Raw genomic sequence first — 22,558 nt, forward strand, 5'->3', positions numbered from 1 at the left:
TCTTGTTGGGGGAAAAAACGTCCTATCCATTGATTTTGTGAGACATTGTGCCGGGGGAAAAGTTGGAAATCAATGCCTTTGAAACCTCTGACATTGACGGGTCTATTTGTCTTTGAAAACACATGAAAGCCCCACATTGCTCCATCATGTTCTGGGGCCATCCTACTAGGAGTGTATACAAACACTCAACCTCCAGATGGATGAAATACCACACTACTCGTACAATCAATCAATCAATCAAAATAATTTATAAAGCCCTTCTTACATCAGCTGATGTCACAAAGTGCTGTACAGAAACCCAGCCTAAAACCCCAAACAGCAAGCAATGCAGGTGTAGAAGCACCTAAGTAGATACAGACTATCTATAACGGAAATGAGATGGACGGACAGAGAACTCCAATCTTACAGATCCTGGATCAACACTTATGGAAACGCTGGAACCACCTCTGGCGATTCCATTTTTAACAATGACATTTATTTTCAGACATGTGACTGACTTGTCTCAAACTGGCTGCCATGCCTGGGACAACCCCGTCTGGGAACCAACTCAGCCAAAAGGGGTTCCACCAAGGAGGGAGGAGCAGGGCTTAGCAGCTCTACACTGTTAACTAGCACTGACAACTCTGATGGGTGGGTTGGTGGGGGGGAGGGTTGTTTCAAAAGTAATTCATACTTACAGAATGAGGGTGGTGATGTTTGCCGCATGAGGGCCCAAATCAGGTACCGTCTCGAATTCATTGTTGTTAAGCTTTCTGTAAACATACAGGAATAAAGGTTGGTTGTCACATGTGGTGTGAAGGGGCGGTGGAGGGAGAGTGTTTGTGACTGACGTTGTTTACTCTAGGAAGTACAGAACACAGAGTATACTTACATCTCACTTARGTGCCGCAGTTTCCTAAACACAGTGCTGTCGAGCGACTGCAATTTATTATGGCTCAGGTCCCTGTGAAGAAAGACGTTTGTTAGAGGAAAGTTACACAACATGGAGGGCCGTWCACTTCACAACCAATCATATACTGGCCTTTCTGTTTTWAAACAGGAGACMTAACTTGTCTGAGTGAGCCTAGCCTATACAGCTYCAACTGAAGTAATGTGGGAAAGCAACTGAGTCATTTTCAAAACAAACCACTGTATGCAAAAAAAGTAAAGCTAACCAGCTATAGGCCTAGTTTTGGCATAGCAGCCTTTTTTAAAACATTGAGAGAAAATCCAGCCAGACAAGCTCACGCATCCAATCCRCTCTTGATTCACCGAGCCAAAACAGACAACCAGATAAGTTATGGAAGGGAGAGATTCCATTTTTTTCCCTTTTTGAGGGGGGGGGTGGAAAACAGGCCTAGAGAAGCCTGCCTTGCCCAGAGTGTTATAAAGCTGTGGAGTTATTGACGCTGCTGCGCACGATCAACATTGTGGTGCCAGACCCTTTTTTTGGCTTGCCCCCATCTGGAATCCATCAACTGGAGCTGAGAGGAGGGAGGGAAAAAACTAACAACTGGTAATCTATTCACAATGCCGGGGAAGTGAGTTTCCAAGCCGAAACACTCCTGTTGCATTTTTCTAGATCTGGCCCTGGTTTTATTCTTCAGCTAATAGTTTTTTCAACTCTTCAACAAGAGTTTTACTTCTCTCTCTGAAACTTTTTTCCCTTCCCAACATGCAGCTGTATGTTTTTGTTCCACTAATCAGGCCATATGGGAGAGGTGGAGAGGTGTAGTATCAAAAATGTCCAGATAAGCCCTGAGGGTTTCTGACACTTACACTTCCTTCAGAAATCCAGGTCCAGAAGTGGACCCGATTAAATCAGTACAGCTATATATGCTTTGGCCTGTATATATTAGACTGTGCGCCACACATTTATCCGTGTCTGAAGAGTGAATGAAACCAAGCTATCCATCCTCTTAGTAATGAGATAAGATAGACCTGCTGGTTCTTTGATGTGGTTCTTAAAGCACTTGGACTAATATAGATCACAAGGGAAAATAGGTAATTGACTTCCAAGCTGACAAAAGGCATTCCCTTCCCCACCAGCTAAAACTCTTACGTTATAATCCAGRGAGCTTTCTCTCCTTATCTTTGAAGTGCCATAACATAATGGCTTGATCTCACACTTTAACTGGGATTTTTTCAGTAGACACTGAAGCCCGTCTCGCTCATGTAAATCTGTGAAAACGTAAAGTTATTTTATAGGTGAGAACTGGCTGTGGATGGGATGGTCTGGTAATACAGCAATGTTGAGTGAGTCTCCTGAGAGAGCTTACCTCCTCAAATGCATACTACGCTACATTCCAGGCTATAAATCCGAAAAAACTCGGAAAAACGAAAACTTGTCTAAATTTGAATCGTAAAATCTTTACCCCTCACTCACTCACTGAGAAATGTGAAGCTCAAACTAAATGCCTCTCCCTCCTTCCCTCCCACATTCACTCCCTCCCACACTCACTCCCTCCATCACTCCCACATTCACTCCCTCCCTCCCTCCATCCATCCCTCCTTCCCTCGCTTTCTCTCTCTTTCAGAGAGTTTGTACAAACTAATCCAAGAGTGACTCCTTAATCAGTACCATCGGTGGCTCTGGAGATGCTAATTCAGCAGAAATAACCGGGTGTGGGAAAACAAAGGGCCGGGCMGTTTAAGATGTGCTGGAGAGACACTCATAAATTAGCATGCCGGAGTGCAAAGAATTTTCCCCCTGTGCGGAACTTTTTTTCTCCCTTTTTGGCCGGCTTGCCTTGGTTATGAGGCTGTGCCTGTGTTTTCTGGCAATGTGAAATTTCCAGAGCAGGCAGCACACATTTTGTAAATGCCAAACAAACATTGTAACGGGGGACTAACTAGCCTAGCTGTGTTGTGAAATAYGAACTAAAAAAAAACACAAGCTAGTAGTGAGGATACATCAACATGGTGCAGTCTGAATGGAAGCCAGGCAGGCAGACCTATGAACATCTGCTTATTAATACATGTTAAACAATTATTTGAGGCGTTACCATGGGAGATTGGCCTGGAGTGTCTATGACTTCATTTGACATTATGCATTTATTGTCTTAATAGCCCTGGGGCCTGAAGAGCTACTGAGTTCACAGAATATGGAAAGGCCCAATGATGGTATCACCTCATAAACAAAAGGCAAACAATTGTCATTCAGCAGTTGGTCTCATCTAGGKCCTAKTGTAATGGACATCTGTATTCTGCATTAGCTCCTTATCATGATGTCACCTGATATTTACATGCTGAAAAAGGTTCAACAAGTTGTCAAAATGAATTGTAATCAATTGTTTATGATGGCATTTTAGGCTCTTCATTCATGGAAATTGTGATAGCACCAAAATCCCAAAAGTCTGTTGAAAGGTCTCCRTGAACTATATAACATTGGGAAATGATTGTACCTCACTGCACTGACAACAAACTCAAAAGCAAACAGTACTACCAACTCACTAGCCTACTGATGTTGGCATGTCTTGTTGGGCCYACTGGGTGATTGGAATAATCCTAATATAAAAACGCTATGCAGTAGGTAGGCCAACTAATGATTCACTAGTGTAGAAAGACTGACAATGGGACGTTGATGTGTAAAGGTCATCGTGTTATATCTTCTAAAACGGTCTGCTTTATTATTCACAAGACTGCGCTTTCCTGCTGTTCCTGAGGAGTATGGCTCACATGTCCTAAAGGTATTGACATGGAAGAATTGTAGGCAGTGTGACATTGCAAGAAATACGTTTGATTTAAATTACAGTGTTGTTCCGAGTGCAAAATCTCAATTTCCTTGATGTTTAGAGTAATTTTCTATCTCTTAAATAACACCAAATGTTGCTAAGGAATGATAAACAATAGAGTATTTGAAATTTGAATTTGAAATCACAATAAAAAAAATACAATAATATAATTCTAAATGTGACAAACACAACTTTTATTCAGTAAATATCTCTATGCCTCAGTTGGTAGAACATGGCGCTTGCAAAGCCAGGGTTGTGTGTTCGATTCTCACGGGGGACCAGTACGGAAAAAAGTACAAAAATGTATCAAATCGCACTGGATGAGAGCGTCAACTAAATTACAAAAAAATAAATCTGTTCTGGCCCTCGCACCTTGTAAAATGGAGAGGCCTATCATGCGTTATTGCGAAATACTTTCTAAATAAACAGCAAATCAGTCCTTGGGAATCAAAAAGTACAGTTTTAGGACTAATTTCCCTTTCTTGTTGATGTGAAGTGAAATAAACTTTGTTTCCAAACGGTTTCATTCTCTTCGAATCGTCAGTAAGCAACAACGTAAAAAAGTTGGMRACAATGTAACAAATCACGTCGTTAATTCTCTGCATAAATGTATCTATTCGAGTATTCCATTTATACACTTGTTGTAACTATGTTAAAACCTATATCTATCAAACTACTAATTTCAAACATAGGTGTGAAAAGTAATTAAGATAGCTGTTCGTATCTATGGGCAGTGAAGATTAAATGGCAAGTCAACAAAAAAAGCCCTCTCTAAATTGACTTACAATTGTACCGTCCATTCGGAAGATTTTCAGGATTCCACGCCCTTTTCAACCGACTGCAGTCCAAAAGGTCTCCAACACATGTGCATGGAGACGGACACGTCCTTGTGTTTTCATCATATCAAATATAAGTTCTCATTCGGGAAAACAGTAAGAAAACGACCGCATACGCATATCTCGCAGCGTTGAGAGGCTGCATAGATGCGGACATTTTTAGCCACACGAAGTTCCCCCAAGTTTTAGAGAAAAGAACGAGAAAATCGATATAGTAAAAGTTCAACCCAGGAACAATGTTGTACGGTTTAGTCAGAGGTTAGTCCTTAAATCCAATTCCTCGAACCGTATTCCTTTGAAACTACGAACATGTAAAATATTTTTACGGGACCCAAACTTCTCCATACCTTCGTAAAAGTTTTAGCCTGTACTAGCATACTTTTCGCCTTGCACTCGCACAGCTACCTACTTTCAAGGCTCCCAACAGCGCGCCTCTCTATTGGTTGTTGTAGTGATGCGCACCGGCGGCGGGGGGGGGGGGGGGGGGGAGGCTTGGTGTAAATAGTAGGCCTATTTTACAACTGTTCCAGTTTCATTTTACTCAAATTTTTAACACCAACTTTGTTTTACACCATATTGTTTGATGACACCAAAACAGGCGCTGCTTATTCTAGTCTAATGTAGACATTTCACATAAATATTTGCTAATGTGTGTCAAAGACTTAACACAGATAAAACCAAGGTTTTTGAGAATGCCTGGCCAAAGGTCATTTGTTTTATGACTTATTACTGGTTGTAAATTCTCGAAAGCTTAAMAATGTGTAGTCTCTGATAAATGATTACATTAGCAAGATAAAGGCTACTTTCCCCTATCTTTGCTTATTACCATGTGAAATACAACAGGTGTAAAACAGTACAGTGAAATTCTCGCCTTGAGAGCTCTTTCCAACAATACAATGACAATAACATAGATAACAGAAAATAGAATAAAAAATGTAAGTAAGAATAAAAACCAAACAAGAACTACTATTAGAATTTAAGAAACTCCCGTCTCATTGTTTATTACCATGTGAAATACACATCATGACACTTCATGGSCCATTTCAATGTATTGAGCCTTCCCGTAGGCAGAGTGTGAAAGAGCAGTTTCCTGTAAATTCTCTTTTCTGTTGTTTCTCCTCGTCTTATCATTCAATCTCCCATGCTATTAGGTGTGACTGTGGACATACTGTAGGTGTTCTTTGGCCAGGGTCTGATACCAGTTGGTTACATTTCCATAAATTGCAGTTCACTCCGTGAGATCCTTCAGGCAAACAACCTGAATAATGCATGCTTCTAATAAGTCCTGATTGCTTGCAGCATAACTGACTCTATTTCCTCCCCCATTTTGTCCAATTACAACAACAAAAAACTCACCCCAATTTCGTCTGAAAACTGCACGTCCTCTGGCTATCCCAAACGGGCTCAATCTGTCCTTTTCCCCCAAAGTACCTCTTGTTTGGACAGACATTGTATTAGTTTTTCCACTCCAACTCACAATGAAGGTCATTTAGTTGAGGCATGTGTATTGTTGTCTTTAAGCAGTCTCTTGACTGCTTTATTGCATCAATAATTGAAACAGCAAGGTGTGAGACTTGTCCTTCGGCCCAGTTGCCCCAATTATCTTTGTCATTTGTATTCAAAATGGGCCACCTGGTCAATTGAAAATGAGATTGGGCCTCTAGAATCAGAATACAAGCAAACTGGGGCACAGGAGAATCAATTCTCATTGCCGCCAGTACAGCCAGAGAGCAACTTCATTATTTTATTCTGTGCTAAAACTTCAGCAACAAATTAGGAGCTATCTTTTTGGACTGTCCTGTTAATTATCTTTATAAGTATAGCTCTCTGTGCTCCAAATTCAGAATTATGTCTGAGGCACATTAGAGGTGTGGGTTGCCATTATGTAAGGTGCTTATATTCTGAATGGTTTGCAGTCAAATTGCACAAAATAAATGCTGCAATTTACGTGAGTATCTTTTTGTAAGGTATTAAGGTATGCACCTTAAATAAGGTAGGATATACATCTAAAACACCAACATGGTGTGTTGGCAATATAGAATGTGAGAAGCATAGATAAGACAGTATTGGTATGCCACATTCAATACCAATCATACCACTCAATCCAATGGATAGTCAAGTTTTCCATTAAAAACGATTGATCAACGATAATTATTGGATTGTACTAGAACTAGATATAATTATGGTCCCCTTTAACATATCATTAGAGACTCAACTCGGTTTCAATCATCTGTAAAAGTCTATTTGTGATCAGTATTGAACAAGTATGTAATAACCTGGAAAAAAACGGTCCTTTATCTTTCGTAGCCTAGAACCAGTAGTTGTTTTTTCATCAATCTGTTATAGCCAATGCTCAAATAATGACAGCAAAAGTATTGTTGTTCTGTGTCTATGTGTTATCTGTTATTTTACCAGCAGCAAAAACAGTCTTCAACACTTCATTCCAATACATTGAATTGGACTAAATCCACAGACAACCACACATTTTCTAGAACGTCTGACTTAGTAATAGCACCCTGGAACAATCACAGTGTGGGAGTTTGGGGGTGGAAAGGCATGCCTATCTGCATGACCGCCGTGATTTATTAGGTCCCTGGGGACCCCTTCTGGATTAGGGGAAAGAGGGGAGGGGGGGACGTGTAGGCCAGCCAGGCCTGGATGGTGGGTGAAATGCCCAAAGGGCCCTAGGAAGTCCAATCCCTGATCAGTTGATTGCTTCCTCATGCTTCACCACTCTGCAGTGGTCTCACTCTCAGACTGAGAGCAGGGAGACGAGAGCAACAACAGCAGTTGTTWAACCAACCAACCCACASTCTTYAACATAWAAACCACTGGGTGAACACGAACCGAYACATGTCTTTGCATGTCTCCACAAACCTTTATGAAAATCACCTGCCAGTGAKAGAGMGAAAGMACATTACAAAGRCAGAACTTTGYTTGTAATCTGACTGTGTGTAATGCGAGTGACATTTATTGTGACACRTTCCCAAACAAACATTCGAGACACATTCAACAAAGACRCACATTTTTCTGCTGTCTGGAGAAGCACTGAAGCAGACCCTCGTTCAGCTAAAACATATGCCAGCTAAAGCAWTYCCTACTTGGTGAAATCATATTTTCTCTTCTTGGCTGCCGAGTTGTTTGGCGCCTAGATGATGGATGCTTCACTGGCCACGGAACATCCACCGCACCCCACACAGAGGATAGCTTGAGGTACTTTTCTCTTACATGAGAACTACAGGTCCATCAAGTGTGGTTTAATAAGACAAGTGTCTGGAATGTAAGAAAATAAAGGCGTTGAAGACCTGGTGAAGTCCTCAGAAGCACGTACAGAGGTTGGCAGTGGACTGCTTTCACCCGATAACTCTCTCCAAGTGGCTAGGTGCCAGTCATTATACTCAAAATAGTAACAGAATTAAAACATGTCTACCCAGCATGCCTAGCTCCAGGTATCAACGTTKGCCAGTAAAAACATTGAGGAGGGTTGACGGGTGTGTGTGTTTGTGTGTGTGCATGGGAGGGAGGGGTCTCTCTACAAGCAACAGAAGGCAGACACTGTTTATTCACGTTTCTTTACCCAGAGTCAGAATGAGGTACTGTGTCTGTATAAACCTGCAGTCCACTCCATCTAAAATGTCAGACACAGTTGCACTTGATAAAATTTTAATTTGGGTTGGGGGAGGACATGGAAAATAGTTGATAGTATCCAATGGAAATATAATAAACCACAGTTAAAAACAGTCATTGGAAAATAAAACATTTTAGTAACAGTTTCACCTCATAATGTGACTGAGTGACTAAAATGTGACTGCATATGTTTGTGTCACATTGAAAACGGATCTTTAGCAAATGAGATTCTAACTGCAAACYGATGCATCATGCTTCTGAGAGTGAAACCAGCCATTGGAATGTGGARCATCTAGACACACATCTTGACACATACCAGGTTTATGAGACCTCGTCTCACCTCAAAAGTCTTGACTACCAAAACACACAAGCAACATCACTTTTCCCAGACTCCTCGGCTCATCGACTCGCTACCACAGGAAAGTGTCAGAACAGAGTGGCCGCTGTCAAGGTTACACACACAAGCCTCCTATCCCCATGACTGTGTGAGGTTTCTGTTGATGGGTGGCTGAGTGGCTGAGTGGGTGCAAAAGTGGTCTGTGTTCGGGTCTGAGTTGTGTGGCCTTCGCCAATTACAGGTCGGAGACCCCTAAACAAAATAAACTTTGTGCTGACTGGGACGTGGCATAAAGAGGGCAGTGTGCGGATGCATATTTCATGGTCAGGGATACATGCCGCTTATAATTAATGAGATGACAGCCGTGGGCATTGAGTGTGGTCGCCAGTCGATCACCCAGCAATTTGTCAACAAGCCCTCACTCACCCTATAACCCATAAAGCCATAGTACCACTTTCTCTGCATGCATAGASGGGATCCACGTTTTTAGCAGACAGAATTCCCACAACCTTCTCCCTGTCCAATTTGGGACTCTAAAAAGAAGTGTACTACTGTTAAATTGTGGGTCCTAGTAGGCTAATGTCTGTACATTGAAAGAACACTAGTGGAACATTGTATTCGTGTTTTATGGTTGAATGCTAAAAGTTTACATTCTCATGTCACTATTGATTATAGATATGTAATTATCTAGTTGTCCTCTGAAGCAGTATTTCAGTCATTTATAACAACTTAAACAGGTGATATTACAGCAGTGAGTAAACACAAGTCATGTAAGAGCGTCTGCTAAATGACTTAAATGTAAATGTAAATGTAATGTTGTTTGATATGGGGGACAGCTGTACTAAAAGTAGATATTGTCCAAATGTAGTCACTACTACACTGGGATTGCAGGATATAAGGCAATCACAGACACTGGGTGCGAGTACACATTATGACTACAGTATTGCTGGTGAAAGACTGTCCTAATTCCTGCCTCAATCAATACCTCACACTGTGGGAGACAAAATGTAATGACATTTCAACAGCTCACAATATGATGGTCATGACACTCAATGCCTGTGGCAATGTCCAAACTAACCCGTTGTAATCACTCTTACTTGTGTGTGTGCACGTGTGAGAGTTGTGTAAGGGAATTCTGCCCTATGTGCACACAAGTGACCCCAGGAAACTTTGATCAGAGGTTAGTTTGTAATAATGATTGCAATCCGGAGTGTACACTTACAGTAATTTGCAAGTAACACACTCAGTACAAAAGATGGTGTTTTCCCTTTTTATCCCCTACTGAGGATCACCCCGCCCAGGGTGATGTCCTTTAACTTTAATACCAAATAAGCTCATAATTAATAGTTGCTAATACAAAGATGTCTCTGCTAGGAGTTCAGCTTATTGTTATTTGCAGTTAGTTTCCCAATCCTTCTTCCTCCTAYTGCTACCATGTGCTAGAAGTAAGACTGGAACATAGTATCAACAGGAACTGAAAGTATAGTTTCAACACACAGACATCTGATTTTGTACAGTTGACCTCTTCATGCACTTACAAAGTCTCTACCACTGATTCTTAATCTCAAGCTAAAGCAAAACATGAATCATTGTACTTTTGTAATTACAGGTGTTCCTATAATGTACAGATATTATACAATTAATTTCTGTTGACAGAGCCGGGGTTCATATTAATTGCTCAAAAAGGTAACGAGAAGAACAGTGGAGACATGAGTTCCCCAGATGCTGAGTTTTCCCTCTTGAAAAACTGCGGAGCTGAAAAAAGAGCCAAAGGACCCTGACTGAACCTCTGCCAACGATGTTAACACTGAACGTCTGAATGGAATCCAGCAATATTAAAAGATGACTAGTGACATCATCTGAAGGAAAACGATGACACATCGCTGATGCCTTCTCAGATTAGATGGGAAGAGCAGAGTCAGTTTTACAGTGGGGCTCGGCATCTGCACCATTCATCACAAAACCATCTGTGTGTGAGTCCCTCACCATGACAGACAGGGCTGTGTGACGGTTGTCAGGCAGGATGTGGCTGTGTCTCGTATCTCATTTGAATGTCCCCATAAGGCTTACTGTCCACACAAACAAAAACTGTCCCCACAAGTCAGTGTGAAATGTCCCACAGAGGTCATCTGTCMTGTTTACTGCCACATATGAGAGTACTGTTTTTCATAGTACCATGTAGACTACGGTTGTAGACCTCTCCATGCTCTGGCAGCCCTACCTCTTATAACCACTGAACCCAGTAATAGGGGTTGTCTCAAATTACCTATAATTACTCCAATAAAACATACCAAATKATATAACATTTTTGACGGTCATGACTTGTATTTCTTATAAATCCAGACCAGAGGCAGCAAACTTCCATGTTGACAACTCAAACAAGGACATTGATAGCCTAGATGGATGAAGACCCCCTAGGAGTGTCTGATTTTGTTTGCAGCTTATCTTAAATTACATTCCCTTGGTGTTGTTTATCTCCAAGTTAATAATTGTTTCACTCTCCCACTCACCAGTACAATGCAGTGGGTCATAGAATCACAATGATTTTAATACAGACTCAGGTTCATCCATCTTATAATGACGGGTAAGGCATTATTTTCAGTCCCAGGAAATGAGCCTGTTTTTCTGACAAATAGCTTCTGGGACACTCAGATGGGGCGCCTGCGAGCACCATATACCATTATCCTGTTTCCAAGACTACTCTCTCTCTAAGTGTGCCTCAAACTGTACTCCCAGCTCACCATTGGGTGGCAGAACATAGGATCTTTTCCCAGTGTGTGGGATCCCGGAATTCCCATCCAAGACAGTCGTGTCACCCTACCTGTAGTCTGTTAACCCGCATCTCCTGCACAGAATACTGCAATGTGACGAAAGCGTCCAAGCCTTTTTTGTTTTGATCTGGTGCAAATAGAAGTTTAAGAACGGCATACACAGCATATTATGAGCCATTTTCTACAATATATAAGGGGCTTACCCCATATAACCAGAAAACGGTGGTGGTTATGTTGGTCGCCGCTGCCACCTTATGGGCAAAACCCAAGGAAGGCGTCAGTCAAGCAAACCAGAAGGATTTCTCTCCTGCTAGGGCGGGCCCGCTTCGCAACAATGGAGGAACCCTCCCTAAAGCAAGGGAGACAATCGAGTAGTTTCGGAGCCGTCCATAACCCATCAAAATGATAAAGGAAAACACTGAGCTGGTTGCAATACAGATACAGAATTAACCCCCACAGGAGACTCTAGAGCCACACCATGAGAGAAAAAGGGGTAGTGATTTGATTACAAATAGACAGTAGTATTTTTTGTGGTTTAACAAATTCAAATAAAAAAAATAGAACATGAGGGCCTCAAGCAGCTCAGGACACGACTCCAAGACACGCTACACACACGCATCCATTACTCATTACTTTTTTTTAAGGCAACAACACCTTAATTATCCATTTTACATTGTTGACATTTAGTTTAGACGTGATGGCTTTTACATTCAACCAGTAGAAAACAAGAGAAAAACTAGTCCTAAAATTAACCGAAAATAATAATCTTGGTGAAGGAATAGTAAAGAATCCTGACATGCAAAACTAAATGCAAACTCGGCTAAAATGCTGAAGAGCAACAAACCAAAATAAGCTGATTGGCGAGTAGTTTTAGACCCATTTATATAGGTATTTGATTAAAACCTGCATTACCATTGTAGATTCCAGTATCATCGAAGACAACCCTGGTAGCCCATAGCTATATGTAAACACTGTCTCCCACCTCCAGCTTCACTACTGCTGTGTTACTGTTGTTGTAACCATCTTTGGTGCTGTACCAGGAAGACGCAGGTAGCCTCTCTTCATCATAGACACGACAGACGGTTAACTTCCTTGGTTGTACATGGTGTAATGCTGCGTTWCCCAAACTTGGTCCTGGGGACACGAAGGGGTGCACGTTTAGTTTTTTGCCCTAGCTCTACACAGCTGATTCAAATAATCAAAGCTTGATGATGAGTTAATTATTTAAATCAACTGTGTAGTGCTAGGGCAAAAAACAAAGCGTACACCCCTTGCGGTCCCCAGGACGGAGTTTGGGAAACGCTGGTGTAACGAAAGAAATATACGCCTTTCACCATGGCTGTGAAGAGTCGTAGCCACTGCCAAAGTTGGAGATTACTCACTTGTACTGTAAATGGATGTCGGTGGAGATCGGTCCAAAGGCCCAGAACCAGACACTTTAAACCCTCCTTCAAAGTCTTCAGTTCTTCCTCTTGAGCTTTGTTCACACTCCTCAGCTCCTCCACAGCTCTGAGTTTCTGGTCCGTGGTTCCYAGTTTCTCCTTCAGCACAGCCAGCTCTCTGATCAAAGAGCAGGGGTCAGGCTGGCAGACAGGCAAACTGGTTCCAGGCCTCTAGTGAGGCAAAGAGAAAGCATTAGTAGGACTWAAACTTCCTTCAATCTTACAATGGGTGGCAGGTAGCCTAGCGSTAGCGTGTGGGCCAGTGTCGATCAAATCAAATCTAATCAAAATCAAATTTTATTGGTCACATACACATGGTTAGCAGATGTTAATGCGAGTGTAGCGAAATGCTTGTGCTTCTAGTTCTGACCATGCAGTAATATCTAACAAGTAATCTAACAATTTCACAACAACTACCTTTTACACACAAGTGTAAAGGAATGAATAAGAAWATGTACATATAAATATATGGATGAGCGATGGCCGAACGGCATAGGCAAGATGCAGTAGATGGTATAGAGTACAGTATATACATATGAGATGAGTAATGTAGGGTATGTAAACATTATATAAAGTGGCATTGTTTAAAGTGACTAGTGATACATTTATTACATACAATTTTTWATTATTAAGGTGGCTAGAGATTTGAGTCAGTATGTTGGCAGCAGCCACTCAATGTTAGTGATGGCTGTTTAACAGTCTGATGGCCTTGAGATAGAAGCTGTTTTTCAGTCTCTCGGTCCCAGCTTTGATGCACCTGTGAACAGGCAGTGGCTCGGGTGGTTGTTGTCGTTGATCATCTTTTTGGCCTTCCTGTGACATCGGGTTGTGTAAAGGCTGTCTCTTATACACATCTAGATGTGTATAAGAGACAGGCCTTACGGTTGTGGGCGGAGCAGTTGCCGCACCAGGCGGTGATACAGCCCGACAGGATGTTCTCGATTGTGCATCTGTAAAAGTTTGTGAGTGTTTTTGGTGACAAGCCAAATTTCTTCAGCCTCCTGAGGTTGAGGCGGCRTTGTTGCGTCTACTTCACCACGCTGTCTGTGTGGGTGGACCAATTCAGTTTGTCCGTGATGTGTACGCCGAGGAACTTAAAACTTTCCACCTTCTCCACTACTGTCCCGTCGATGTGGATTGGGGAGTGCTCCCTCTGCTGTTTCCTGAAGTTCACGATCATCTCCTTTGTTGATGTTGATGTTGAGTGTGAGGTTATTTTCCTGACACCACACTCCGAGGGCCCTCACCACCTCCCTGTAGGCCGTCTCGTCGTTGTTGGTAATCAAGCCTACCACTGTAGTGTCGTCTGCAAACTTGATGATTGAGTTGGAGGCGTGCATGGCCACGCAGTCATGGGTGAATGGGGAAGGACTGACCTACATAGTAATAATAAAGGTTATACCCTATGGGTTTCACTTTACATGAAGTTACATGCTCCTGGGTAAGTACATGATAATTAAGCAAGAAGGCCCTCGGGGGTGTTGTATATGGCCAATATTCCACGGCTCAGAGCTGTTCTTATGGGAGTGCTTGGATACAAACTTTAGCCGTGGTATATTGGCCATATACCACAAACCCCCGAGATGCCTTATTGCTATTATAAACTGGTTACCAATGTAATTAGAGCAGTAAAAATACATGTATTGTCATATCCTTGGTATACGGTCTGATATACCATGGCTGTCAGCCAATCAGCATTCAGGACTCGAACCACCCAGTTTATAATTACAATTATATCCTACGTAACTACATTGTTCTTACTTTACACCTTGACTAGGTATAGCCTTTGAGCCAGGTCATAACATAGAAATAAACTAATTGAAAATGRCTGGAATTTAATGACAAGGTGTGCCTTGTTAAAATTGTTGTTGCCAGGTAGTTGCACTTTGTAGTTACATRTAACGAAGGTCAGATTTTGGTTTGMGTTATTAACATGATACATTACATACATTAAAACGTTAATTACATAGTGGAAAAAGAACATGTGTAATAACATCAGTAATTACACATGCGGAATAACCTTCACCAAGTGGATGTGCAATTACACTTGTTCCAATTGTCTAACAACCCATAGCCCTACAACCGTATTACCATGTAATTACATAGTAACACCTATGTAATTAGTATGTCGTCATTACAGTAATTACTGTGTAGTTACATAGTAATAGTGCAAACTTAATGGAAAGTGTTTTTTYCTTTTCTTACGAAGTTACACTACCCAAAGGATACTTATTTGGCGGAATGACCCAGTGATCAGTGAATTTTCAAAGTGTGTTGCATTATGGTTATAAAAGCCGCAAGTCAACTGCATGAACTTTACAAGAACCGATGGAAGGCCACGCAGTTTTTGATAGTCACAGCAAGTCCCTACAGTCATCAAATGCATTGTGGAAGRCAGAGTTGTATCATTCGGGTGTTTTTGTTGACCCACGTGAACGTGACTGAMACAGGAGAAGACTTTCTGCCACAAACTTCAAGCTATGGTGGATTCAAATAAACAGGATATTTGAGAAACCTTTCTAATCTAGTGATTTGCCATAACCCATCCATCCGGGTCACTATTTCACCCATGCATGCTAGGTTTCTGGAAWATTGTTCCACTACCTAGTATAGAAAATAATGTAACTGCATCTATGTGAGTCAGATTATATTAACATGACAACCAAGATTTACATGAAATCATCCCTTTAGTGCTCTAACCAACCTGTATAGTCATGCATTGTTCCAAACCRTAGGTCTAGGAGGAATTATATCAAATTTTCCATTGTGAGCACTTATGTCCAATGGCGCAAACATGTGGCAAAGATGCCTGTGGTCAAAACAGGATGTGTGCCTCTGTAGAAAATGTGATTCTTTATGTGCTGCTATAGATGGCATCSGGTCTAGAAAATCTTTATTGTGAAGTAAAGTACAGTGCCTCAGGGAACCTGACAACCATGATGGATCCACCAAMTCTCCAGCTAGCTGTCACTGCTGAGAAGGTCAATATTAGTCCATGACAGAGGTTGATCCTGACATATTGTACATCCCTGTCTCAGTCCAGACTGATTCCAGTTCTGCCTATACGGTGGACCATTGGAGAACGTTCTTCAAAATAATTGGTCTCTAAGGTTTAAAAAAAATATAAATCACCCTGGTAAATTTGATACTATCTCCAGGTTTTCGAGACAAAATTAGTTAGATATTCGCTGTTTAGTTTAATTTGCATTTCAAAGACTTGAAAACAGGCATGCAACCCCCTAACACTCAGGTCAGCAGTGTTAAGGGTGATCAGCAGTGTTAAGGGTGATCAGCAGTGTTAAGGGATGTCAAGGAAAACAATGTAGAGTTAAAAACATGTAACTGATTTCTAATTTGCAAGAGGACCTACAATAGGCCTAGCTGATGCATTTCCTGTGAATCACAAGGTGACACATCAGGAATGTGTTATCAATTACAATACATCATTAAATGGAAAGAGACAAAAATAACCATGCATAACTCTTTTCACAGCGTCAGTTCCCTGTGTAGGTTGAATACAAAGAAGATGCAGGGAACGTGGTGAATTGGTGGCAGGGAAAAAGACAAAAGGCATTACCACCTCTGGAAAGCAAGGGGAGAGGGGGTGAACTCCACAGCGACAGCACCTATAGGGTTCCCTGTGGAGTGCTGATTATGCACCTACCTCCCCCTCCTCTCTTCCTACCTCCCCTATCCCTCCCTCCTTCCTGTGCTTTTGTTTGTAGGCCAACCGTGCAAGGCTGGTATATTCAGGGGCAGCATGGGATACCTCAGTAGCAACTGCACTACCCTTTGTGTGAGGTACAAGGAACTTTAGCAAATGGGAAATAGATTGAAGTTTGTCCGTAGAAGGACATAAACTGTTTTTGTGTGTATGTGTACATGAAAGTGTGTGTGCCTGCCAGTTTCTGTGTGTGTACTGTGAAAGCATGGAAAGGCCCTGGTCAGAGGGCTTGGTAGAATACAGCTGCTGGTTGTCTCCTCTCTCCCCCCACCATGTTACAGGGGGAGGCGGTAAGGTGAGAATGGGGGAAGGGGGAAGCCCTCCATATCTCCATTCCACATATCAACACTATACTACCCCCAGCTGCAGCTTCTCAAAACACCCAAGGTCTTTTACACAGGTACGCCTGCCTTTGTGGAAACAACGTGACAGCAGAAGTAAACACTAAGGTGTTGAGAGAACCGCTTCCTACGGTGGTCTTATCAGTCACTGGATCAAATGGTGTCTAAATGAAGCTTGAATTAGAAGTRCAGTGCACTTAAGCAGTACTCTAGCAGGCTTGCATATTTTGAGTTGATACAGTAGATGGTACAGGATGAGAACATTTGTCATGAGTAGCACAGTTGCTTTAATACCAAGTAAAGTTGTCAGCAACAATTGAACAGAAGATGATGCAGATAGACATGGCAGCTCTGCATCTAGCTCCCTAGGAACTTTGCAGTATTACATTTTGTTTTGTGTGTGTTATATTTTTTACAAGCATTTTACTTCACCCGCAATAACATCTGCTAAATATGTGTATGCGACCAATAAAATTTGATTTGATTGGGATCTTGATTTTCTTCCTGGTTAGTTGAAGCCCCAATGGGATGTTTCTAGTGACTAGTGACCTCTAGGGGCAGAAGTTAGAGATGAATTGACATTACAGAGACTTGAAAGCCTTGGGACAGTAGTACGCTGCCATGAAATCAACCAAGAGCAATATCATCTAACACTGCAATCTGAAATACTGAAGAATGAACTGATTAGTAGATCGAAAGATAGAATGGATTGGGTAAGTAAAAAGAGAAGTTACCTACAGTCAATATGAAGCACAGCCATTAAGAATTTTCTTCAGGGGTATGTGCCTAGCACAGAAAGTACTGTGGTTCAGCAATCAATTTTCTAAAAAGCAGCACAGACCAACTTGCAAAAACATCTTGGGTTGATAACCTCAAGACAGAAAAACTRCAAGAGRARAGTATGAATATGGATATATAGTATGAATTCTACGGGCCAAAACCAATATAAATACAACCAACGCAATAAAACTCACATATTACATATTGACCTTCTCACAAATCCTGCTCCTTTAATAATAGGTCTTCAGTTAGCACAGAACCCAAGTTGGTAACTTACTATAATTTACTCTTATACATTTGTTATTACATGGTTATTACTAGTAACAACATTGTATTCAAGCATTTACTACACATCAAGCTGTCCCTTCATGTGCTGGGCAACACCCATATTCATTGACAATATTGCCACCTGGTGGTGATCAGTTGGCGTCAGTCATACAAAGAACAGTGCCCATGGCAACAGTGCCCATGGCGATACATTGATAGATTAGCCAATATTGATTATTTCAATAATTCAATTCAGTGTGTCTTTAGTCTATTTTCACACGCTCTTTGAATATACACTGAACAAAAATATAAACATTGATACCACATTTCTTGAGCTGAAATAAAAGATCCCAGAAATGTTCCATAAGCACAAAAGCTTATTTCTCTCAAGTTTTGAGGGAGCATRCAATTGGCATGCTGACAGCGGGGTTATGGCATGGGCAGGCATAAGYTACGGACAACAAACACAATTGCATTTTATCGATTACAATTTAAATGCACAGAGATACCGTGACAAGATCTTGAGGCCCATTGTCGTGCCATTCATTCGCCACCATCACCTCATGTTTCAGCATRATAACGCACKGCCCCATGTTGCAAGGATCTGTACACAATTACTGGAAGCTGAAAATGTCAGCTTTCTCACCAGACATGTCACCCATTGAGCATGTTTGGGATACTCTGGATCGACGTGTACGACAGCGTGTTCCAGATCCAGACAATATACAGCAACTTCGCACAGCCATTGAAGAGGAGTGGGGCAACATTTCACAGGCYACAATCAACAATAGCCTGATCAACTCTATGCAAAGAAGATGTGTTGCGCTGCATGAGGCAAATGGTGGTCACACCAGATACTGACTRGTTTTCTGATYCACACCCCTACTTTTTTTTACGGTATCTGTCATATCTGTATTCCCAGTCATGTGAAATCCATAGGTTAGGGCCTAATTAATTTACTTAATTTTCTTATATGAACTGTAACTCAGTAAAATCTTTGAAATTGTTGCATGTTGCGTTTACATGTTTGTTCAGTGAATTTCAATTTCTGTTTATTTTCTGATTACATGCACCATGGCGACTAGTTTACTGTATATTATGATGGTGTTTTCCCATCAAAGAAGGTGCTTATCTTTAACTTTTTATGRTATTTTTCTCTCTTGGTCCAGTTTAAAATACACACAGCCCTTTGTTGTAACTATACATACTACAGCAGTGAAAAGCTCATTTATTTTTCTTGGCTTTCACTTGAAACTTCACCTATACTTCATAGAAAACACACACTAGTTGGATGTTTTTGTTTRGCTTTTGGGAGCGCCAAGCTTCCTTAAATTCTACTCCCATGTTTGGGTGGGGAATTATTTTCGAACATGGAAAAGGGAACTGAGGTTTTCAAAGCATGTTCATGTGGAGGGAGATGATAGCTTATTGTTTTGTCCATTATTTGAAGCAGGTAGGGGGCATCTTCTGAAGAAGTGTATATCACATATGGATCACATGCTTTCATATAAACTATTGAGCAACAGTTACTAACTAGGTATGAAGGATCGGGAGACAGACGCAGGAATGCGTAATAGGGTTTCTTATTAAGCCCCAAATTACGGCGTGCCGTGTAAAGGCACAGGGACAAAGACCAAATAAACACGTACACAAAACACRGGGTTGAAACCCAAACATAAGAGCGAGGAGTACCTCAAATAAATACACACGCACACAATGATTATYATACGGGACGAGACCTGTAATCATCTGCACAATCCACAAGGACACAAATGCGCAAAACACACAGCACAGGTACTCACAGGCACCAACGAACATTGCAACAATAATCGACAGACTACGGAAACCAAAGGGCACACTTATACAAGTACTTATCAGTGGGAATAGGGGCCAGGTGTGCGCAATGAAAGTTCCAGAGGGATCCCTGACACTAGGCTACTTCAGTTAATCAACAAAATGTTGATGAATTTATTGAGCAACTACAGTATGTGATATACTACCTGATTATCCATGACTTATTTCTTGCAGCTGTTAAGTAATACACCATATATACAAAAGTATGTGGACACCTTCAAATGAATGCATTCGGCTATTTCAGCCACACCCGTTGCTGACAGGTATATCAAATTGAGCAGAGAGCCTTGCACTCTCCATAGACATAACATTGGCAGTAGAATGACCTTACTGAAGTGCTCTGTTATTTTCAATGCGGCACCGTCATAGGATGTCACATTTCCAACAAGTCAGTTTGTCAAATTTCTGCCCTGCTAGAGCTGCCCCGGTCAACTGTAAGTGCTATTATTGTGAAGTGGAAATGTCTATGAGCAACAACAGCTCAGCCTTGAAGTGGTAGGCCACACAAGCTCACAGAACGGGACCGCCGAGTGCTGAAGCGCGTATCGCATAAAAATCATCTATCCTAGGTTGCAACACTCACTACCGAGTTCCAAACTGCCTCTGGAAGCAACGTCAGCACAATAACTGTTCGTCGGGAGCTTCATGAAATGGGTTTCCATGGCCGAGCAGCCGCACACAAGCCTAAGATCCCCATGTGCAATGCCAAGTGCCGGCTGGAGTGGTGTAAAGCTGGCCGCCATTGGACTCTGGAGCAGTAGAAACGCGTTGTCTGGGGTGATGAATCATGCTTCACCATCTGGCAGTTCTACGGAACAATCTGGATTTGGCGGATGCCAGGAGAACTCTACCTTCCCCAATACATAGTGCCAACTGTAAAGTTTGGTGGAGGAGGAATAATGGTCTGGGGCTGTTTTTTATGGTTCGGATTAGGCCCCTTAGTTCCAGTGAAGAGAAATCTTAATGCTACAGCATACAATTACATTCTAGACAATTCTGTTCTTCTAACTTTGTGGCAACAGTTTAGGGAAGGCCCTTTCCTGTTTCAGCATGACAATGACCCTGTGCACAGTGTGAAGTCCATACAGAAATGGTTTGTTGAGGTCAGTGTGGAAGAACTTGACTGGCCTGCACAGAGCCCTGACCTCAACCCCATCAAACACCTTTGGGATGAATTGGTACGCCGACTGCAAGCTAGGCCTAATCGCCCAACGTCAGTGCCCGACCTCACTAATGCTCTTGTGGCTGAATGGATGCAAGTCTCCCCAACAATGTTCCAACATCAAGTGGAATGCCTTCCCAGAAGAGTGGAGGCTGTTATAGTAGCAACCTCCAAAAGTGATGTGTGATGGACTGTCGTGAAAGACAATATGGATGACTGAAAATAATAATTATGTAACAATATTGATTATAGAAACATTGGGTCTAATACAAGACAAGGTGTGCAAATCTTTGTTTTCTAATACATTGAAACACATTTAAACTGCTCTGAAGAAACAATGTTTTGTGGTATTTACCATCTATCATGAAATTGGGAACCAAACTAATAATTGCTGGCTGGCTTATGGCACTTGAGAGACTGGTTTCAGTTCAAGATTCAGAATAAGAAAAGATATCTGTGACAAAGAAGAATGATATCACATAGATTTGTATCACTGACTGCAATGTTTCCTGCMTATTCGYACTCCTCGCAATTTTACCACTGTCTATGTAGCCTAACGTATAGCTCCAGTGATGATSGAAGCAATGCACTCAATGAATTTAATCTATCCTGCCATGACACTGGTGCTACAGAGAGCAAACATCAATCACCTTAAGATGCCAGGCTATTTATATCACCCACCACCACCAACTGTAACTCTCTCTCTCCCCACACGCAGTGACACCTGGGCCTGTGCAGGCAGCATCTCTGTGTCACTGTGCATGTCATGCACCAGTAGCTCTCTATTCCAGTGAATACATTACTCAGTTTGTGTGATACTTCTGTAATAACCAGCCTTGTTATTACTAGAATAAACTAGAGTTCATTGCCTTCAGAAATGTATCCTGCTCAGAGAGAATTAACTCATGCATAAGCCCAAAGGCTAAGCTATAGTACATGGAATGTTTCTATGTCTAATATAATAGTGGGAACAAAGACAATACATTTTGGTTGGATGGACATTTGAGAGTGATTATGAGGCCTAAGGGGATTCCCCAAGTCAGAGACAGAAAGAAAGATCATTGATAGATTCTGGATAAGCCCAAAGGGTCTATCAGAGTACCAGAGTACACACAGCAGTGTTCTAGAATATTGGACCKTTGGATTTCATATTTTTCTAATTCTCAGCGCAGCTCAAGCAATTTCTCCAACTGTCAACAGATTCAAATGAATTGAGGATGTGTACCAGAGACATGTTGGTTGGGAATTGTAGGGAGGTGCTCGTCCGTCTGTGTGTCCCCTGGAGATGGTGCTCTCAGAGCCGCTTAACTATGTCACAAGGGGACGCCGGACTATCGCTTCTCAGGATGGATGAATAAAATTTACTTTTATGTCCATGTGCACAGTGTAAAATTTGTGTTTGGATTAATGTAGGCCTAATTACAGTTTGAGACAGACACTGTGTGAGGCAAACATAATCTGTTTGGTTATGTAGCTTTTAGTAGGTTATTCAAATTAGTATGATTAGTGGCATCAGGTGTTTGTCATTATCTGGCATGCACAGTGGTGTAGTGGTGTCTGAAGAAGTGTATATACAGTACTTTAATTATGCAAAAAAATATCAAAACAGCCTGTCCGTCGAAGAATGTAAAAAAATATATATGTTTTCCTATAGTTTTTTTCAGATTTTAACTCTCAGAATCACACTTATTTACACAAATGTGA

At 41.6% G+C, this 22,558-nt stretch overlaps 1 pseudogene; it reads right to left on the reverse strand.

Moving 5' to 3' along the window:
* LOC111951367 (leucine-rich repeats and immunoglobulin-like domains protein 3) overlaps positions 1-22,558 on the reverse strand; it is a 47,196-nt pseudogene that overhangs the window by 20,010 nt on the left and 4,628 nt on the right.

This window comes from Salvelinus sp. IW2-2015, linkage group LG24, assembly GCF_002910315.2.
Source record: "Salvelinus sp. IW2-2015 linkage group LG24, ASM291031v2, whole genome shotgun sequence".
NCBI lineage: Eukaryota > Metazoa > Chordata > Actinopteri > Salmoniformes > Salmonidae > Salvelinus > Salvelinus sp. IW2-2015.